General features: G+C 40.9%; 2 protein-coding genes across 10 annotated transcripts in view; one reads left to right on the top strand and one right to left on the bottom strand.

Moving 5' to 3' along the window:
• The window catches only part of Pbld (phenazine biosynthesis like protein domain containing), a 40,588-nt gene extending 40,339 nt beyond the window's left edge, over positions 1–249 (bottom strand). The window contains exon 1 of the mRNA XM_010605734.3: positions 71–249. The gene's annotated coding sequence lies outside the window, so the exon portion shown is untranslated. The remainder of the gene's footprint in view (positions 1–70) is intronic.
• Hnrnph3 (heterogeneous nuclear ribonucleoprotein H3) overlaps positions 1–4,237 on the top strand; it is a 12,985-nt gene that overhangs the window by 932 nt on the left and 7,816 nt on the right. For 2 of the 9 annotated variants that reach the window (XM_010605664.3, XM_010605643.3), the window contains exon 2: positions 3,347–3,459. The exons of the other annotated variants lie outside the window; for them this stretch is intronic. The gene's annotated coding sequence lies outside the window, so the exon portion shown is untranslated. The remainder of the gene's footprint in view (positions 1–3,346; positions 3,460–4,237) is intronic. 9 annotated transcript variants of the gene reach the window in all.

Raw genomic sequence — 4,237 nt, 5'->3', positions numbered from 1 at the left:
TGGAAATGGCGCCGGATGGGCCCGGTCTCCCGCCGCGGCCTCGCTTCCTCCGCAGTCTCGGCAGGGTTACCTGGGCTGGCGGGACTGTGAGCGACTTCTGACGCAGATTCCCAAGGTGAGAGAGGCTGGACCAGGGGGAGGAAGTGCAATGGCGACGGAGGCGCTCGGCTCCCAGATCCAGGACAAAGGAGGCAGGCGGCCTCCTTTGTGGTCCCGCCACCCGATGGCGAAGGTTTTAAGCCAGGCTTGGCTGCGGACGGGAAGGGGGGGTGCCCGGAGTTCTCGGGTCTCCGGGACAACTAGATAAGCCGAGAGTCTGCGGGGAGGAGGAAAGGACTCTTAGCCGGCCCTTAGAGTCCAGATTTGGAACTTCGAAAAGAGTACGTACTCGTTTTCCAGAGGGATTTGTTTTTTCTTTCCACTCCTAGACATTTATAAAGAGACTATAAAGATTTTGTGAAAAGAAAAATGTCGACAAATCAATCGGGAATGTGAAATGGGCTTGTTTTAAACAAGTCGTTGGATCCCAGTAAATTGTGAAATTGTGATGCCGCTTTTTGGACTTTGGGGCGAGGTTGGGGTGGCTTAACATTGATTTTTTTTTTTTTTTTGTAGTTTGGCAAAGTGGGTTAGAATTCGTTTCAAAGTTTTATTTGGGGGAGACAACTGTTAAAACACAACCCGTGATGGCAAACATTTATATGTTGAGAGGTTGCTAACTTTCCGTTCTAAATCTCCAAGGGTGGTATTTTTATAGGTCCCCCACAAATGCATTTAGGACTATGGGAGTCAAATACTTCAAAATACAGTCTATTTCCTTTTGTTAGCAAAGTAGGATTTTTAGAAGTACTGTATACTGATGCCTTGAATCAGGAGCTAAGCAGGTTAGATAACTCATAGGCCTCGTCATTTGGTGGTGGGGACTTTTTAGTCCTTAGAACTAGAGAAGTATATTGGTAATTTTCATTGAATATAGTACAAAAAAGGACAGGCAAGAGAAAACAAGAGTTTCCTGTAACGTATATACGTACGAATTTGTTATCTATTTTTCTAGCTTTAAAAACAAACCCCTACTGCCAGTCTATGTTCTCTGATTTAAGATTGCTAAAGAAAAGTTTACCAAAGTGTTTGAAACAGTAAGATTGTAGTGGACTTCGAAAAGACAACACAGACTTTCCTGTAAAGCAACAACTTTTCCTTTTTTAATTACATGACGTAACTTTTTTTGCCCTCTTTAATCTGTGTCATAATCTGGAGTTTTGGTTCTCTAAGATGATGCTTCCTAACAGCCTTGGGATGTAATTCATGAACTGTCAGCTTCTCCCATTTATTTATTTTTTCAGTAGTGAGGATTAAGTCCAGGACCTTCTCATGAGCTGCATCGAGAGCCCTTACATATTTACATTTATTTGTTTATTTTTGTGATGGGTGTCCCTGTTGTAGTTAGGCTTTCCTTGAACTCACTATATAGGCCAAGCTGGCCTTGAACTGAAAGAGGTTCTCCCACTTCAACCTCCCAAGAGCTGGAATTACAGGTGTGTTCTACCACACCTGGCTAGCCCTTTTTATTTTGGGAGATGAGTCTTGCTAAGTTGTGCAGTATGGCCACAAACTTAGTCCTCCTGTACTTTCACAGCTGGCTTTAATTTCTCCCACCTAAATACACATTTCAGTGGATTTCCTTCAGAATTCTGATTTTAGAATATTCTTTATCATCCAAAAAGATAACTAGTTACTTCATAAGTTGACACTCCTTTCAAGCCCTGGACAGCCACAAATTACATTCTGGTAATTACAAACATTTCATATAAATGGAGTACAATATGTGAGACACCCCCCCCCATTTAGGAAATTACAAAGTTTCATATAAAATGACTAAAATTAACCACATACTTCAACTACTGATATATTTAATTGGTGCTAACATTTGGAGGTTTTTGTTTTTCAAGTGGGGGGTTTTGCTTCTGTCTCTGGAGTAACTGGGTCTATAGGCAGGCAAACCCTACTGACACCTGTTTAATAAAGTATATTCTTAAAACAGTACAAACTAGCTGTGACATTGTTGCAGAGGAAGGTCCACGTGGCTTTAGTAAATTGTTTAGGCAGTTTCTGAAAGCTTTTTTGTGTATGTCTTTAGTTTTCCTTGTTCTGTAGAATTCTAGACTTGGTTTTGAAAGGATATAGTGAGGGAACAGCATGTTTTCAGTATATACACTTTGTACACGCGGGATTGAAAATCAATATAAAAAGAGTTTGTTTCCTGTCTGGCTAACTTTTCTGCAGTTAAAAATGGTGTTAATTTCTTGGACTTCACTGGGTGTAGTGGCTGATGCCTGTAATTCCCACACTTCGAGGTTGAGGTAGAAAGATGAGGCCAGCCTGGATTATATAGAGCCTGTCTCCAAAAAAATTTCCTTCTCCCCTTCCCTCCCTCCTTCTCCCCCCACTCCCTCTCCTCCCACTTCTTCCCTCTCCCCCCACTCCCCCTGGAGGAAGAAAAATTTATTGGCTCACCTATTTGCAGAGGTTTCAGTTGAGAGTCTGCTGGCTCCAAGGCAGAGTGGCATGGCAGAGCGGTATCACAGAGGAGAAATAGTCCTCCACAAGCAGCAAAGAGCAGGTGCAGCAGCTGTAGCAAATGCCTAATGGGCTGCTTAAAGATACTTCATTTGTTATGACTCTTACTTGGTATAGGCTGATCCAAAAATCAAAGTTAGTTTGCCTGATACTAATTTTGTAAAGTGGGAGATAAATCGGTTTCCTATCTTTTTGTATTTGCTTCTAAAATACAAATCTGTATCTTGCATTGCATTCTTTTTGTTTTGTTTTGGTACCGGGGATTGAACTCAGGACCTTGCGCTTGCAAAGCAGGCGGCAGAACCACTGACCTAAATCCCTGGTCCTGCACTGCAGTCTTTATGTCAAAAAAAAAGTTATCATGAGGAAGTGATATTTGTGTGTGTGGTTTGGTTGGTTGGTTGGTTGGTTTTTGGTAGCGGGGATCAAACTCAGGACTTTGTGTTTCTGAGGCAGGCGGCTGCACTGAGCTAAATCCCTGGCCCAGAAGTAATATTTGATGTTAAATGCTTTTTTCACTTTTCCCTTTCTCTTCTTAAATCATCCTTTATAGGAAATATTTTTTTCTTAGATTGTTACTATGCTTAAAAAATATATTTTAAGAAAACTGGAGGTCTTAAACATCTCTGAACCACCGCCACTACCCGCCCTGCAGCTGATTTGGTTGGGCCTTCTCCTTTCTGAACTACTCTAGGATAGTAAAGCATTTGTTGACTTTGGAAAAAGATTATAGTTCTTCCATTCACAACTCAGTTTTCTGTCCTTTAAGGTTCAAGTATTTTGTTTGTGGAATAGCCCACTGATTTTGCAAGGCCCCTAAAATCCATTAACAGTTGCCAGTGGTGGATGTTTAACTGTGAAGTAGCACACCAAACACTTCTTGTAAGTACATCTTGTAACAGTCTGGTGAAGTGAGGGTATTACTGCTATTCGTTTTACAGTTGAATGGACTTAGTGGTAGTTTATTTAAATTCAGTAGCCAGTGAATGGCAGAATACAGATTCAAGCCCAGGGTTTCTTTTGTCTTAAAAGTTCATATCAATTGTGTGCATAAGAATTATTTGTAATGTTAGTTTAAAAAGTCCTGTTTTGTCTGGAGTAGCACTCGGGTCTTTGGTTTTGGGGGTGGAATGTAGATCAGTGGGGCCCTGGATTCAATCCCTAGCCTGTACACATGCAGGCAAAAGATGTTGACAGTGATCCATATGGAGAGATGAGTTAACTACTTTGGAGAATTTCTACATTTACTTAATTTAGTGATAAATTGTAGGAAAAAGAAATGTTTCCCTTTGTAGATACTTCACTAACAGTTTCACTGATGACGAGGTATGTGGAATTGAGCATTAGTAAATGCAGTTGATGTGAAATATGATCTTCAAGCTTAAAGGAATCAAGTGAACAAATTGTTTTGTTTACAGCGGAGAAAGTGGTGAGGGAAAGGTTTGAAATACTCAGGTGAGTAGGATTCCTACAGCTGCATAGTGAAATTTATAAGGTCTGGTAAGTTTTTGCAGCTGAAGGACTTCTGCATTGCCCTCTTTTGAAAATGTTTGCAAATTTTAAAGAATGGTTGCCTGTTGGGTAGAAAACTGGGTGGATGGGTTCATTTTGGGGGGGAATGGGTCGTCTTCTGAGCTTTTTTTTTTTTTTTTTTTTTTTT

This window comes from Fukomys damarensis, unplaced genomic scaffold (assembly GCF_012274545.1).
Source record: "Fukomys damarensis isolate Sample0158 unplaced genomic scaffold, DMR_v1.0_HiC HiC_scaffold_20, whole genome shotgun sequence".
Classification (NCBI taxonomy): Eukaryota; Metazoa; Chordata; class Mammalia; order Rodentia; family Bathyergidae; genus Fukomys; species Fukomys damarensis.
Note: the sequence above shows the minus strand (reverse complement) of the source record. Positions and strands in the feature narration are given on the sequence as shown.